Consider the following 18,012-nt stretch of genomic DNA (forward strand, 5'->3'; position numbering starts at 1 on the left):
GCATCACTACTGCCGTAACAACTGGGGTTTCAAGCCTAGGGGTCTCTGTTACTCAATACACCAAATTGTCTCGCCAATTGATCTCAGATATGCAGGCCATCTCAAGTACTATACAGGATCTACAAGATCAAGTAGATTCCCTGGCAGAAGTAGTGCTTCAAAATAGGAGAGGCCTAGATTTATTAACTGCCGAACAGGGAGGTATCTGCTTGGCTCTACAGGAAAAATGCTGTTTTTACGCCAACAAGTCCGGGATCGTCAGAGATAAAACCAAGCGTCTACAAGAAGACCTAGAAAAACGACGAAAAGAAATGACTGATAACCCGTTTTGGACTGGGTTCCATGGACTCCTCCCTTATATCATACCGTTATTGGGCCCCCTGCTTTGCCTATTGCTCTTACTCTCTTTGGGGCCTATAATCTTCAATAAGCTCATGACATTCATTAAGCAACAAATCGAGGCCATCCAAGCCAAACCCATACAGGTCCATTATCATCGCCTTGAACAAGAAGATCACGGTGGTCCATACTTACACTTGCTATAAACCACCTTCCCTGTGCGCTGAACTGGACAGCCAATGACGGGTAAGAGAGTGTCATCTCTCACTAACCTAAGACAGGAGGGCCGTCATAGCTACTGCCTAATCCCATGACGGGTACCAGTGAAGAGATGTGTCACTCCAACCTAAGACAGGCGCAGTTCCCGAGGGAATATCTTCTAGTCGTTAATAATATAAAAAAGGGGGACCTGTCCGGAGCCGTGAGGCTCGGAAATTGCCGCGGCCTCTGTTGCTTAAGCTCTGCATTGTGGAGACAAGATGGCGCACTTCCTGGTTCTTCATCATCAACTTTACCCGCGCGCGCGAACTTTTCCCGCCCGCGCGTAGATAACCTCCCGCGCCCGGGAAAGACTAAGTCTACCGAGCATGCGTCTGGTGACGTCTCTCATTATTCCCCTCCCCTCCTGCTCTGAGCCCTTCCTCTTACCTGGCAGCATATATAAGGCATTACACCACCGCCATTAAATGAGACTTGATCAGAATACTGTCTTGTCTCCATTTCTTGTGTCTCTTGTCTCTCTAAATTCCCACCCCCTCCTCCAAGGTCTGTGTTAATGATCCCGCTGGTCGGGACAGGTGTGAGCAGCACCATATTTTTTTTTGTTTTTGAGACAGAGTCTTGCTCTGTTGCCCAGTCTGGAGTGCAGTGGCGGGATCTCCGCTCACTGCAAGCTCCACCTCCCGGGCTCACGCCGTTCTCCTGCCTCAGCCTCCTGAGTAGCTGGGATTACAGGCGCCCGCCACGCCCGGCTAATTTTTTGTATTTTTAGTAGAGAAGGGGTTTCAGCCTGTTAGCCAGGATGGTCTCAATCTCCTGACCTCGTGATCCGCCCACCTCGGGCTCCCAAAGTGCTAGGATTACAGGTGTGAGCTACCTCGCCCAGCAGCACCATAATTAACATATAAGGAATTTCCATCACCTCAAAATGTGTCCTGGTGCGCGGTGGCTCACGTGAACCTGTCTGTAATCCCAGTACTTTGGGAGGCAGAGGCCAGTGGATCACCTAAGGTCAGGAGTTCGAGACCAGCCTGACCTGCATGGTGAAACCCCATCTCCACTAAATAGAAAAAATTAGCCAGGAGTGGTGGTGCACGCCTGTAAACCCAGCTACTTGGAAGGCTGAGGCAGGAGAATCGATAGAATCCATGAGGCAGAGGTTACAGTGAGCTGAGATCAGGCCACTGCACTCCAGCCTCGGTGACAAGAATGAGAAAACATCTCAAAAAAAAAAAAAAGTGCCCTGGTGCCCCTTGCCCCCCCTCGCCTGCCACTAGTCTCTGATAATCATTAATCTGATTTCTATCCTTGCATCCCTGCCATGTGTCCACAGGAGTGGAGTCCAATGGTGCGCACCTGTGCACCTGGCTCCTTTGAAGGGACTGTGTTTCTTATTCTTGCTGCAGTTGCCTTTGGCAGTGTCTGACCTGCCTCCCAGACTCATAGCCTTTTCTTAAAATTTTTTTTAATTTTTTAATTTTTTTAGACAGAGGCTTTCTCTGTCATCTCTGTCATCCAGGCTGTAGTGCAGTGGTGCAATCACCTCTCACTGCAGCCTCTGCCTTCCACCAGACTCACAGACTTTAAGGAAAGTTTATTGCCACTGCTTGGGGAAAAGGAGAGTGGGCAAGAATGTTTTGAGCGGATGACACATTGGCTGAAGAACCAGGGACAAAGCTGAGCACAGTGGTTCACGCCTATAATCCCAACACTTTAGGAGGCCGACGAGGGCAGATCACTTGAGGTCAGGAATTCAAAACCAGCGTCGTCAACATAGTGAAACCCTGTCTCTACTGAAAATACAAAAATTAGCCGGGCATCCTGGCGTGGGCCTGTGTTCCCAGCTACTGACTGAGGCTGAGAATCGCTTGAACCAGGGAGCCAGAGGCTGCAGTTAGCCAAGATTGCACCACTGCACTCCAGCCAGGGCGACAGAGCAAGGCTCTGTCCCCCACCCCGCTCACCGCAAACGCACACACAGAAACTGAAATAAAAACTGTAATTGAAAATTGGAAAACGCTGGGTTAAACAATGTTAAACCAGTTCCTATAAGGTAGAACCCCTTGTTAGTTAGGCATGGGAGTGAATGCCTGTAATCTCAGCTACTCAGGAGGCTGAGGCAGGAGAATTACTTGAGTTTGGGAGTTGAGGCTGTAGTAAACTATGATCGTTCCACTGCACTCCAGCCTAGGTAACAAGTTGAGACAGTCTGAAAAAAACAAACAAGCAAACAAAACAACAACAACAATAACAAAACACATGAAGAAAACAGGATCTTTTTGAGATGGGGTCTCACTCTGTTGCCCAGGCTGGAGTGCAGGGGCACCATCTGGGCTCACTGCAACCTCTGCCTCCTGGGTTCAAGTGATTCTCCTGCCTCAGCCTCCCGAGTAGCTAGAATTACAGGCGCCCGCCGCAACCACACCTGGCTAATTTTTTGTATTTTTAGGAGAGATGAGGTTTCACCATTGTTGATCAGGTTGGTCTTGAACTCCTGACCTCAGGTGATCCACTCACCTCGGCCTCCCAAAGTGCTGGGATTACAGGCATGAGCCACTGCGCCCGGCCACTTTTTAATTTTTTTATGATAATTCTGGAGGGATTTGGTCAGGAAGCCATTTTTAAACTGGAAGCCAAACGTGACTGTCATATTTCATTTCTTTTCTTTTCTTTTCTTTTTTTTGAGACAGAGTCTCACTCTGTCACTGAGGCTGGAGTGCAGTGGAGCGATCTTGGCTCACTGCAACCTCTGCCTCTCAGGTTCAAGTAATTCTGCCTCAGCCTGCTGAGTAGCTGGGATTACAAGCGCCCGCCACCATGCCCGGCTAATTTTTGTATTTTTAGTAGAGACCGGGTTTCACCATGTTGGCCAGGCTGGTCTTGAACTCCTGACCTCAGATGATCCACCTGCCTCAGCCTCCCAAAGTGCCGGGATTACAGGCATGAACCTCCGGGCCCAGCCTATTTTATTTATTTTTAAAAGACAATCTATATGTGGTGATTTTCAGGACTGTAGGAAAAAAAAGGCAATCTAAAACAAACAAAAAAAAGAGGAGGGGGTGGAGACAATGTCTGTAGATCACCCTTTGGAGATGCTTCATTGTAGAGGGAAGCAGAGAGGTGGCAACTAACTGGAAGGAGATATGGGTTCCATGGGCAGTGGGGAGGTTTCTTGTTTTAAAGGTCAAAGCCAAGTACAGTGGCTTACGCCCATAATCCCAGCACATTGGGAGGTCAAGACAGGATGACTGCTTGAGCTCAGGACTTCAAGACCTGCCTGGGTTGGCCGGGCGTGGTGGCTCAATCCCAGCACTTTGGGAGGCCGAGACGGGCGGATCACGAGGTCAGGAGATCGAGACCATCCTGGCTAACATGGTGAAACCCCGTCTCTACTAAAAAAATACAAAAAACTAGCCGGGTGAGGTGGCGGGCATCTGTAGTCCCAGCTACTCGGGAGGCTGAGGCAGGAGAATGGCGTAAACCTGGGAGGTGGAGCTTGCAGTGAGCTGAGATCCGGCCACTGCACTCCAGCCTGGGTGACAGAGCAAGACTCTGTCTCAAAAAAAAAAAAAAGACCTGCCTGGGCAATATAGCGAGACCTGGTCTCTACTAAAAATAAGAAAACCTAGCTGGGCATGGTGGTGTGTGCCCATAGTCCCAGCTACTCGGGAGGCTGAGATGGGAGGATAACCTGAGCGTGGGACATTGCCACTGCAGTAAGCTATAATCACACCACTTTACTCCAGCCTGGGCAACAGAGCAAGACCCTGTCTCAAAAAGAAATTCTAGGTTCTAAGATATTTCTTCTTCATTACTTTGAAAATTCTACGCCATTGTCTTCTTCCACCTGGTATTGGTGTTGAAAAATCTAATGTTAATAAATAGGCCTCTTCAGCTGGCACAGTGGCTCACACATGTAATCCCAGCACTTTGAGGGGCCAAGGCAGGCAGATCACCTGAGGTCAGGAGTTCGAGACTAGCCTGGCCAACATAGTGAAACCCCATCTCTACTAAAAATACAAAAATTAGCTGGGCCCCAGAAGGCAGGGGTTGCAGTGAACCCAGATGGCACCACTGCACTCCAGCCTGGGCAACAGAGTGAGACTGTCTCAAAAATAAATAAATAAATAAATAAATCTCTTTTTCCTTTATCTGTGATCTCTGACTCTCTGGAAATATTTAGAATGTTCTTTCTGTCTCTGATATTCTTAAATTTCCCCCAAATGTTTCTGGCTATAAGTTTTGTTTTTGTTTTTGTTTTTGAGACAGAGTCTCGTTCTGTCACCCAGGCTGGAGTGCAGTGGCGCGATCTCGGCTCACTGCAAGCTCTGCCTCAGCCTCCCAAGTAGCTGGGACTACAGGCACCCGCCACCACACCCAACTAATTTTTTTTTTTTGTATTTTTAGTAAAGACACGGTTTCACCGTGTTAGCCAGGATGGTCTCGATCTGCTGATCTCGTAATCTGCCCACCTCGACCTCCCAAAGTGCTGGGATTACGGGTGTGAGCCACCGCGCCCGGCCCTGGCTGTAAGTTTTTCCTTCTCTCTCCTCGTTGACATATTCCAACTCTCTTTTTTTTCTTTCTTTTTTTTTTTTGACAGGGTCTTGCTCTGTTGCCAAGGCTAAAGCGCAGTGGAGTGATCACGTCTCACTGCACCCTCCATCTCCCAGGCTCAAGCGACCATCCTACCTATAGGTTTTGTGCCACTACACCAGACTAATTTTTCTTAGTTTTTTTTTTTCTTAAGGGACAGGGTTTTGCCCACCCAGACTGATCTCTAACTCCTAGGCTCAAGAGATCCTCTGGCCTTGGGCCTCCCAAAGTGCTGGGATTATAGGCGTGAGCCACCATGCTTGACCAAAAAAAAATTTTTTTTTTTTTAAGATGGACTCTTGCTCTGTCCCCCACGCTGGAGTGCAGTGGCGCAATCTCGGCTCACTGCAAGCTCCGCCTCCTGGGTTCACGCCATTCTCCTGCCTCAGCCTCCTGAGTAGCTGGGACTACAGGGGCCAGCCACCACGCCCGGCTAATTTTTTGTATTTTTAGTAGAGACGGGGTTTCACCAGGTTAGCCAAGATGGTCTCGAACTCCTGACCTCGTGATCCACCGGCCTCGGCCTCCCAAAGTGCTGGGATTACAAGCATGAGCCACCGTGCCTGGCCACGCTTGGCGAAAATTATTTTTAATGAGGACTAATCTGTATACAGATCTTGTGTTCACACTTCATCTTTTTTTCCTAATTCTGAGAATTTTTTCTTCATTATTTTTTCAAATATTTCCTCTTCTCCACTTTTCTCTTTCTCTTTCCAGGAATCTTATCTTCTGAATGTTACTGTTTCACTTTTATTCTCCATATCTCTTAGCTATTCTTTTATATTTCCTGTTCTTTTATTTTTTCTTCTTCATTTTGAGGAATTTATGTTATTTCAGTCCACTAATATATTCCTCAGCTCTGTCCATTCTGCTGTTTATTCAATCATTTGTGTTCTTTAGTACAACTGTTATATTTTCTTTTTTCTTTTTTCTTTTTTTTTTTTTTGAGACAGAGTCTTGCTCTGTTGCCCAAGCTGTGCAGTGGTGCAATCTCGGCTTACCGCAAGCTCCGCCTCCTGGGTTCACGCCATTCTCCTGCCTCAGCCTCCAGAGTAGCTGGGACTACAGGCGCCCACCACCATGCTCGGCTAATTTTTTTTTTTTTTTTTTTGTATTTTTAGTAGAGACGGGTTTCACCCTGTTAGCCAGGATGGTCTCATCTTCCGACCTCGTGATCCGCCCTCCTCAGCCTCCCAAAGTGCTGGGATTACAGGCATGAGCCACTGCGACCGGCCTTTTTTTTTTTTTTTTTTTTTTTCTGAGCCGGAGTTTTGCTCTTGTTGCCGAGGCTGGAGGACAGTGGCGCGATCTTGGTTCACCACAACCTCTGCCTCCTGGGTTCAAGCAATTCTCCTGCCTCAGCCTCCCGAGTAGCTGGGATAATAGGCGTGTGCCACCACACCCAGCTAATTTTGTATTTTTAGTAGAGACGGGGTTTCTCCATGTTGGTCAGGCTGATCTCGAACTTCCAACCTCAGGTGATCCACCTGTCTCGGGGTCCCAAAGTGGTGGGATTACAGGAGTGAGCTGCTGCGCCTGGCAACAACTGTACTATTTTCTGGTTTTTTTTTTTTTTTTTTTTTTTTTTGAGATGGAGTCTTACTCTGTCACCCAGGCTGCAGTGCAGTGGCACGATCTTGGCTCACTGCAACTTCCGCCTCCCAGGTTCAAGCAATTCTCCTGCCTCAGCCTCCTGAGTAGCTGGGATTACAGCAGGCGCCACCACGCTCGCCTAATGTTTGTATTTTTAGTGGAGATGGGGTTTTACCATGTTGGTCAGGCTGGTCTCGAACTCCTGACCTCAGGTGATCCACCCTCCTTGGCCTTCCAAAGTGCTGGGATTATAGGCGTGAGCCGCCGTGCCCGGCCTCAACTGTTATATTTTCAACTTAGTATTTCTTGTTGGTTCTTTTTGGTGTTTTTGTGTTCATTTGTTTCATAGTTCTAGTATCTTCCTTATATCTTTTAATGTGTTTATTAGGCTAATTAAAAATTCTTATTCTGAAGAATTTCAGTTTATGGTTTTTTCTTTTCAAAGTGGTGATGCTTGTTATTGTGGCCTGGAAATTTATTTCCCCTAGTGGGTATATACTGTTTGGCTAGGCAGGTCCCAGTGAGCTCAGGGAATGGGGGTAGATAAGCTCAGGGAGGCTCCGAAAAAAGACAGCCAATCATGCCTCACCCCATGAGACAACTCCTTGGGTCAATTTTCACACATTGCTCTCCAAAGAGAAGCAGCATTAGGAGGACTCATCCCCAAAATGTCATTCCCCAGCCTGGGTGTTTGGAAGAGGGTGGATGAGTAGGCAACTGCTGGAAGCCAGTTAGTCCCCATCTGTTTTTCTCAGCATTTCACAAACACAGGATGTCTGGGCAGCCCTGATTTGACTGCAAGTATGCCCAGAGCAGAGATCTGAGTCATTGCGGATGTGGAGGCAGATACTGTTTGTTCCAAGGCGATGGTGCAGAACCCCCGTGGCTCTGTTTTTATGTTTTTATCTTCCCATTTCAAAACAGTACACCCCTTCCCATCACCCCAATAGCTTTTTCACACCTTTTCAATGCAGGACCTTGCTTGACTCTGGCCTGGCTCTGTATCACGACATATCCCGAGCATCTGTTTACTTAATCTGTCTCCACTCTATTCCCAGCATCTGTTTACTTATCTGTCTCCACTCCATGACTGAGCATATTTGTCAGGGGAGCACTTTGCCCAGGGTAGGAAAGATCAATTTTATTCCTACAAATATCAGGCTTTTAGGGTTAGGTTGAGAACAACATGCTTATTTACTGAGCAGGCATTTTAGACCTGGACTCTAACAGGGAACTGGTTCCCCACGTGAAGCTGTCAGGCCCCACCTTTCCAGAAAAGAGGGGGTGGTATTTCCCTGTTTCTAGGTGCACCCAAGCCGTGACTTGCAGGAAAAAGACCATGTCTCTCCCTCCCCACAACCCACATTCTGTAGTCCAGGGTCACCCGAGAGAGCCTGTACAGTGTTAATATATATATATATATATATTTTTTTTTTTTTTTTTTTTGAGACAGAGTCTCGCTCTGTCGCCCAGGCTAGAGTGCAGTGGCCGGATCTCAGCTCACTGCAAGTTCCGCCTCCCGGGTTTTAAGCCATTCTCCTGCCTCAGCCACCCAAGTTGCTGGGACTACAGGCGCCCGCCACCTCGCCCGGCTAGTTTTTTGTATTTTTTAGTAGAGACAGGGTTTCACCGTGTTAGCCAGGATGGTCTCGATCTGCTGACCTCGTGATCCACCCGTCTCGGCCTCCCAAAGTGCTGGGATTATAGGCTTGAGCCACCGCGCCCGGCCTACAGTGTTACATTTACTCTGTGGTATGTCTTAAGGCATGGGCCCCTTATTTTATTATAAATTTCCATGTTATCTGTTTCAGGCCCTGCTCACCTGAGCCCACTTGACTGTTGACAAAAAAGTATTTGAGGAGATTTATTCTGAGCCAAATATGAGTGATCAATGGCCTGTGACACAGCCTTCAGGAGATCCTGAGAACATGTGCCCAAGGTGCTCAGGGCACAGCCTAGTTTTATGCATTTTAGGGAGACATGAGACATCAGTCAAATACATATAGGACTTACATTGGTTCCATATGGAAGGGCAGGACAATTCGAAGTGCTTGGGGGGAGTGTATCCAGGTAACACGCAGATTTTAAATTTTTTCTGATTGGCAGTTGGTTGAAAGAGTCGGCCAGGCCGTGGCTCACGCCTCTAATCCCAGCACTTTGGGAGGCCGAGGCGGGTGGATCACCTGAGGTCAGGAGTTCGAGACCAGCTTGGCCAACATGGAGAAACCCCATCTCTACTAAAAATACAAAATTAGCTGGGTGTGGTGGTGCATGCCTGTAATCCCAGCTACTAGGGAGGTTGAGGCAGGAGAATCGCTTGAACCCAGGAAGCAGAAGTTATGGTGAGCCGAGATTGTGCCATTGCACTCCAGCCTGGACAATGAGAGCAAAACTCTGTCTCAAAAAAAAAGAAAATTAGCCAGGTGTGGTGGCGCGTGCCTGCAATCCCAGCTACTCTGGAGGCTGAGGCAGGAGAATCACTTGAACCCGGGAGGAGGAGGTTGCAGTGAGCTGAGATGGCGCCACTGCACTCCAGTCTGGGTGACAGAGCAAGACTCTGTCTAGGAAAAAAAAAAAAGAAGAAGAAGAAAGAGTTATTATCAGTAGAAAGGAATGTCTGGGTTGTGATAAGGGGTTGTAGAGACCAAGGTTTTATCAGGCAGATGAAGCTTCCAGGTAGCAAGCTTCAGAGAAAATAGATCGTAAATGTTTCTTACCAGACTTAAGATCTGTGTTGATGTTAATGCTGGTTGGCCTTTCCTGAATTCCAAAAGGGAGGAGGTTATAATGATGCCTGTGGGACCTGCTCTTCCATCATGGCCTGAACCAGATTTTCAGATTTGCTTGGGAATGTCCTTAGCCAAGAAGAAGGGCCCATTCAGATGGCTGTGGAGGGGCCTTAGAATTGTATTTGTGGTTTACAGGACAGAGCTTGGGACCTCACTGTACTGCTCTGCCCTGAAATGCAAGTGGAGAGGACAGAGCTAACAATGAAACGAATGAATTATTTTAAGTGTATGAAGTCAGTCTGCAGAGGAGCAGGCACTTAGAGTGAATCAGCACATTGCGGGAAGCTTTTGAACAGCCCCAACCTGAGCTCTTGTAGTTTTGTGAAAGGAGAAGAGACAGCAGAAGCATGAGCAGCACAGGCGATGGCTAAGGCCCAGAGCAGCAGACAGGCTGCCATCTACACATCTCCAGGCTCTTCTAGCACCCACTTCTTCAGCTTCTCCCTCCTTGTGTTTAGAGGTCCCTGTTTTTCTGGTTTCCCCCCCTCCCTTTTTTTTTTGGAGAATGGAGTCTCACTGTATTGCCCAGGCAGGTTGGAAGTCCCTGTTTTTCTAAGCTCCCCTGGCCATGTGCTTGAGTGGCTCAGCACCTTCTCCCTTCTCAAGGACTTGGCTGATGTGGGGGTAGGAGCCATACTGTTCCAGTAAACCTTGCCAGCCTGCTTCCAGGAAAAGCCCAGAGAGGAGGGAGAAGCATATATAAATCTAAAAGGCCAACAGAATTTCTGTATTAAAGTGTTGTCGGTAAAAGAAGAACAGGTCACGTCAGCTTCTAAAGCAGATTATGCTCAGGCCTGATGCTCAGAAAAACAGCTTTCACAGGGGCTGCTTCTCAGGAAAGGCAAACAGCAGGAGAGTGTTGGAGGCCGGCAGCTAATCTGAAAGTGGAGGTGGGAGCCCTGGGTTTAAGGAAAGGCTATTTGGCATGGTGGGGAGATGATAGTAAGGCCCTCGTCAGATAAGCCCTACAGGCCCTTCTTCCCAAAACAGTGCTGAAACATCTCCTTTGCTAGATGCAGCAGTCAGTATTTTCCACTCTTGACTCAGAGTGAGCAGAACAGTTCTGAAAATTGGGAGCATTATCCATTTTTTTTTTTTTTTGGAGACGGAGTCTGGCTCTGTTGCCCAGGCTGGAGTGCAGTGGCGCGATCTCCACTCACTGCAAGCTCCGCCCCCTCCCAGGATAACGCCATTCTCCTGCCTCAGCCTCCCTAGAAGTTGGGACTACAGGCGCCCGCCACCACGCCTGGCTAATTTTTTTATATTTTCAGTACAGACGGTGTTTCACCGTGTTCGCCAGGATGGTCTCAATCTCCTGACCTCGTGATCCGCCCGCCTCGGCCTCCGGAAGTGCTGGGATTACAGGCGTGAGCCACTGCGCCCGGCCGGGAGCATTATCTTTATTCCTGAAGGCTGGTTTTTGGGAAGCCTGGGCCACTGCCTCCCCCTGCTGTTTCCAGCAGAGCCACTTGGTCTCAGAGCTTACTCAGCCCCTCCCGCCACAGCTAATTCATACCCATCCCTACTGCAGGCTTTAGAGAGCAAAGGTGATGGCTGCCTTGCTGCTGCTAAGGTTTACTTTTTATTTTATTTTATTATTTTATTTTATTTATTTTGATGGAGTCTCTCTCTGTTGCCCAGGCTGGAGTGCAATGGTGTGATCTCGGCTCACTGAAAACTCCGCCTCCCAGGTTGAAATGATTCTCCCACCTCAGCCTCCCTAGTAGCTGGGACTACAGGGGTGTGACACCACGCCTGGCTAATTTTTGTATCTTTAGTAGAGACAGGGTTTCACCATGTTAGCCAGACTGCTCTCCAACTCCTGCCCTCGAGTGATCCACCCATCTCGGCCTCCCAAAGTGCCGGAATTACAGGTGTGAGCCACCGCGCCCGGCCTTGAGTGTATTTCTATTAACAATACTGCAGGGAACATCTGTGCTCATACTTCTTTTTTCACATCTGTGAGAGTATCTGTAAAATTCCCAGATGTGGAATTGCTGGCACAAAGGGTATGTGCACTCGAGATTTTCTTTTGTTTGTTTATTTTTTTTTGAGACAGAGTCTCGCTCTGTTGCCCAGACTGGAGTGCAGTGGTGCCACCTCGGCTCACTGAAACCTCTGCCTCCTGGGTTTAAGCAATTCTGCCTGCCTCAGCTTCCCAAGTAGCTGGGATTATAGGTGCCCGCCACCACACCTGACTAATATTTTTGGGTTTTTTTTTTTTTTTGGATTTTTAGTAGAGACGGGGTTTCACCATGTTGGCCAGGCTAGTCTTGAACTCCTGACCTCAGGTGATCCACCCACCTTGGTCTCCCAAAGTGCTGGGATGACAGGCACCTCACCCAGCTGCATGTGAGATTTTCATAGCTACTTACCCAACTGCCTTCCAAAGAGGTTGTACCAGTTTACACTGATCAACAATGCATGAGGATACATTTCTCTGCACTCTTGGAAACAAAAGTATTAACAGTCTCATTTTATCTTTGTCAATCTGAAATATTAAAAAATGCCACTTCAGGGCCGGGTGCGGTGGCTCACGCCTGTAATCCCAGCCCTTTGGGAGGCCAAGGCGGGCAGATCACGAGGTCGGGAGATCGAGACCATCCTGGCTAACACGGTGAAACACTGTCTTTATTAAAAATACAAAAAATTAGTTAGGCGTGGTGGCGGGTGCCTGTAGTCCCAGCTACTCCGGAGGCTGAGGCAGGAGAATGGCGTGAACCCGGGAAGTGGAGCTTGCAGTGAGCTGAGATTGCACCACTGCACTCCAGCCTGGGCGACAGAGCAAGACTCCGTCTCAAAAAAAAAAAAAAGCCACTTTATACATTGAATGGTCATTTTTCTTATGCTAAGTGAAGCTGCACATCTTGTCATATGTTTAAGAACAATTTTCGGCTGGGTGCGGTGGCTCACGACTGTAATCCCAGCACTTTGGGAGGCCGAGGCGGGTGGATCACGAGGTCAGGAGATCGAGACTATCCTGGCTAACACGGTGAAAGCCCATCTCTACTAAAAATACAAAAAAAAAACTAGCCGGGCGAGATGGCGGGCGCCTGTAGTCCCAGCTACTGGGGAGGCTGAGGCAGGAGAATGGCGTAAAACCCGGGAGGCGGAGCTTGCAGTGAGCTGAGATCCGGCCACTGCACTCCAGCCTGGGCGACAGAGTGAGACTCCGCCTCAAAAAAAAAATAAATAAATAAATAAATTAATTAATTAAATAAATAAAATAAATAAAAAAAATAAAAAAATACGAAAAACCAAAATTAGCCGGGCGTGGTGGCGGGCGCCTGTAGTTCCAGCTACTCAGGAGGCAGAGGCAGGAGAATGGCGTGAACCCAGGAGGCGGAGCTTGCAGTGAGCCGAGATAGCACCACCACTGCACTCCAGCCTGGGCAAGACTCCGTCTCAAAAAAAAAAAAGAAAAATTTTCTTTTCTGTGAATTGTCTGATCCTGTCCTTTGTCTATTTTCCTATTGTGTTATTAATCTGTTTCTCATATATTTATAGAAACTGCTTATATATTGAAGAAATTAGTCCTTTCGGTGGGTGCGGTGGCCCATGCCTGTAATCCCAGCACTTTCAGAGGCTGAGGCAGAAGGATTGCTTGAGGTCAGCAGTTCAGGACCAGTCTGAGACACATAGCAAGAACCTGTCTCTACAAAAAGTTTTTAAAATTAGCCAGGTATAGTGGTGTGCCCCTCTAATCCCAGTTACTTGGGAAGCTGAGGTGGATGGATCACTTGTGCCTGGGACGTGGAGACTGTGATGAGCTCTGATTGCATCACAACACTCCAGTCTGGGTGACAGAGTAAGATGCTGTCTCAAAAGAAAAGAAAAAAAAGAAAGAAATTAGTCATTTAAGGTCAGGCACAGTGCCTCATGCTTGTAACCCCAGCACTTTGGGAGGCCGAGGTGGGCGGATCACTTGAGGTCAGGAGTTTGAGACCAACCTTGCTAACATGGTGAAACTCTGTCTCTACTAAAAATACAAAAAATTAGCTGGGCATGGTGGCACGCGCCTCTGTTGTAAACATTTCTTCCTCGTTTTTTATTTACAAAATGTCAAGAGACTGGGCACAGTGGTTCCTGCCTCTAAATCCCAATGCTTTAGGAGGCGGAGGTAGGAGGATCACTTGAGGCCATGAGTTTGAGAGTAGCCCAGGCAATATGGTGACAACCCAGCTCTACAAAAACTTAAAAATAAAAATAAATTAGCCAGGCATGGTGGCACGTGCCTGTGGTCCCAGCTACTCAGGAGGCTGCGGTGGGAAGATCACTTGACCCCAGAATTTGAGGTTACAGTTAGCTACGATGGTACCACTGCACACAAGCCTGGGCAGCAGAGTGGGAGCCTATCTCTAAATACACACATACACACACACACACACACACACACACACATAAATATATGAAGAGATGCATTTATATCATAGAGTTGTTTATAAATGCCCCATTAGTATGAGTTAAATAAATTATGATATATATAACAGAAAGCTATGCAGCTATTTAAATGAAGATATATATTTATCAGCATAAAACAATGTAAGTAGAAAAATTAAGTTTAAAAAAGCAGGATAAAAAATAGCATTATATGATAACCCATTTTTAAAAAATCTGTGCTATCAGTAGTTACCTCCAGATGATGGGAATTTGGTAATTTATTTGGGTAATTTTAATCTTTTCTTTTTACCGTTCCAGATTATCTGAATTTTTTTTTTTTTTTTGAGACAGAGATTCGCTCTTGTTGTCCAGGCTGTAGTGCAATGGTGCGATCTCGGCTTACCACAACCTCTGCCTCCTGGTTCAAGCAATTCTCCTACCTCAGCCTCCCTAGTAGCTGGGATTACAAGCTCCTGCCCACCATGCCCAGCTAATTCTTTTTTTTTTTTTTTGAGACGGAGTTTTACTTTTGTTGCCCGGGCTGGAGTGCATTGATGCGATCTCGGTTCACCACAACCTCCGCCTCCTGGGTTCAAGCGATTCTCCTGCCTCAGCCTCCCAATTAGCTAGGATTACAGGCATGGGCCACCACACCTGGTTAATTTTGTATTCTTAGTAGAGACAGGGTTTCTCCATGTTGGTCAGGTTGGTCTTGAACTCCCAACATCAGGTGATCCACCCGCCTCGGCCTCCCAAAGTGCTAGGATTACAGGCATGAGCCACCGCCCCCGGCATCATGCTATTTTTAAATGTGTTACAAACTTATGAAGAAGCATGGGGGTATCACATGGGGTATTAGGAAACAATTATAATAGTGTTCAGTATGCTTGGCAAAGTATAGTCATGTGATATAAAAGGCGTTTGTCAAAGCTACTACTGACACTGGAGTTAAGACAGGCATTAATCAGTAGATTTTTCTTTTCTTTTTTTTATGAGATGGAGTCTTGCTCTTGTTGCCCAGGCTAGAGTACAATGGCGCGATATCGGCTCACTGCAACCTCTGCCTCCCAGGTTCAAGTGGTTCTCCTGCCTCAGCCTCCTGAGTAGCTGGGATTCCAGGCACCCGCCATCACGCCTGGCTAATTTTTTTTTTTTTTTTTTGTATTTTTAGTAGAGATGGGGTTTTGCTATGTTGGCCAGGCTGGTCTCGAACTCCTGACCTCGTGATCCTCCCGCCTTGGTCTCCCAAAGTGCCAACAGGCGTGAGCCACCATGCCTGGCCTTAATCAGTAGATTTCAATGGCTCCAGAGTCTCTCTGTCACTGGTTTGTTGATCCCTGGAGGGAATAAATGCTATTATGGTCTAGGGGTTGTGGGATGGCAGGTTTCCTCTTCCTAGAACATCCTTACCCTAAGAAGGTCATGAATTTGATTTCCCCACCCCAGCCCCTTCCCCCCTTTTGTCCCTGCAAATTTGGTCTAGGCTTGGGTGAGGGCTCCAGGGTGGTTAAAAAGCTGCCTAGTGGCTGGAGTGGGAGGCTCAGGCAGGCAGAAACGCTGATCCTTTGAAAGGAGCCTCTCAGAGGTCACTGGGCTCACTAGGCTCCCAGTCGTGCTTGAGGGTGGCAAGACTTTGGAAAAGACAGTTGCCTGCCCTGGTTCCTGGCGGCCAGCCCGCAGAGGTCAGGCGATCATCCACTCTCTTGACGAGTTTCAGTCCCACATCTAGGAAAGGCCTCTCTAAGAAGTCCCAGAGATGAGGTCTGCGCCAGCAGAACCTGGGGCATGAAGACCCAGAAGAGGCTGGTTCAGGCTCCTCTCCAGGGCCAAGGCTGCCCCTGCAGCGTCCAGGGTTTTATCACACTCATCTCATCTGCAGGTCCTACAAAAGAGAGAGCTGCTACGCTGGCTTTGCATCTTCCAGAGACACTTGGCCAGCTCGCCTTCCAGAGCCACATCGTCGCGGCCGAAGTAGAAGCTCAGAGAGATGCCGGTTGACCGGGCAGTTGGTGGCTGCCTCCGCCTGGGTGGAGTCATTCTGACACATCTGGGAGCTCATGCTTGGGGACAAGAAGCAGATAACCACAAAAACAGTGTTGGCTGGGCCCAGAAGCAGGAGGTTGCCAAGAAGATGGCGTCGGAGGCTGCAAGTGGAAAGGAGATGGGAGGCGATCAGAGGCTGGAAGAGGGAGCACCCCGGTCTGTTCGTTCCAAACATTGTTGAAGCAAGAGACAGAGCCAGAACCCAACATGCTAACTTCAGGCAACGTGCTGTAGATTTCAAATGTGTTTTATGTATAGTTTTTTTTTAATGTGTGTTATTAATAGTTATCAGCAAGCCTTAAAACCTTCATTTAATCCTTTGGCCCAGAAGCCATAAAGAAAAAGATTGTCAGATGATGATGATGATGATTGAGACAGGGTCTTGCTCTGTCATCCAGGCTGGAGAGCAGTGGGGAGATTACAGCTCACTGCAGCCTCGACCCCCCTGGGCTCAGGTGATCCTCCCACCTCAGTCTCCCGAATAGCTGGGCCAACAGGTGTGTGTTACCACGCCCAGCTAATTTTGTATTTTTGGAGATGGGAGCTTTTTTTTTTCGTTAATTAAAAACGTCTGTTTTTACAAAAGACACCATAATTGAAAAGTGAAGTAAGGCCAGGTGCAGTGGCTCACGCCTGTAATCCCAGCACTGTGGGAGGGTGAGGCAGGCAGATCACTTGAGGCCAGGAGTTCGAGACCAGCCTGGCCAACATGGTGAAACCCCGTCTCTACTAAAAATACAAAAATTAGCCTGGTGTGGTGGCATGCACCTGTAAGCCCAGCTACTCGAGAGTCTTGAACCCAGGAGGTGAAGGCTGCAGTGAGCGGAGATCACACCACTGCACTCCAGCCTAGACAGCAGAGTGAGACACTGTCTCAAAAAAAAAAAAAAGTGAAGTAAGTCTGAAAGACAATACTTACCACAATTAGATAAATTATTAGTTGTTAGAATATATAAAGAAGTCGTACAAATTCATACCAAAATTGGGCAAAGGAAATGAGCAGATAATTCACAAGACAAATTAATGTTAAATCAACATTCAAAAGGTATCCAATCTCAGAAGTAATCGGGCACATGCAAATTAAAACAATAAAGTGTTGTTTTTGCCCCTCAATGTGTCCAAAGTATAACATTAATGAAGTGGTGGAGGACTAGATACTCTCTCTTATGCAGTATTGGTGGGAATTGATATTGGTACAGTCTTTTTAAAAATTGTGGTCAACTATAAATAACAAAAATGTACCATTTAAGCCATTTTTAAGTGTATAGTTTGGTAGCATTAATTAATATTCATTGTGTGTGACCATCACCACCATCCATCTCCAGAACTGTTTTCGTCTTTTTCCCCACTAAACACTAACTCCCCATTCCCTCCTTTCCCAGTCCCTGGCACCCATCATTCTACTTTCTGTCTTTATGAGTTTGACTACTCTAGCTACCTCATATAATGGAATCACACAGTATTTGTCCTTTTGTTCTGTCTTGTTTCATTTAATGTAATGTCTTTAAGATTCATCCATGTGGTAATATGTGTCAGAAGTTCCTCCTACGTTCAAGAGATTCTCCTGCCTCAGCTTCCAGAGTAGCTGGGATTGCAGGCACCTGCCATGACACCCGGCTAATTTTTGTATTTATAGTAGAGACAAGTTTCACCATGTTGGCAAGGCTGGTCTTTTTTTTTTTTTTTTTTTGAGGTGGAGTCTCGCTCTGTAGCCCAGGCTAGAGTGCAGTGGCTCAATCTCAGCTCACTACAACTTCTGCCTCCTGGGTTCAAGCGATTCTCCTACCTCAGCCTCCGGAGTAACTGGGATTACAGGCGTGCGCCACCACACCCAGCTAATTTTTGCATTTTTAGTAGAGACGGGGTTTCACCATATTAGCCGGGCTGGTCTGGAACTCCCGACCTCGAGTGATCTGCCCACCTTGGCCTTCCAAAATGTTGGGGTTACTGGCGTGAGCCACTGTGCCCAGCAGTTTTTTTTTTTGTTTTTTTTTTTTGAGACAGAGTCTCGCTCTGTTTCCAGGCTGGAGTGCAGTGCCCTGATCTCGGCTCA

This window comes from Trachypithecus francoisi, unplaced genomic scaffold, assembly GCF_009764315.1.
Source record: "Trachypithecus francoisi isolate TF-2019V2 unplaced genomic scaffold, Tfra_2.0 Lachesis_group20, whole genome shotgun sequence".
Taxonomy (NCBI): Eukaryota; Metazoa; Chordata; class Mammalia; order Primates; family Cercopithecidae; genus Trachypithecus; species Trachypithecus francoisi.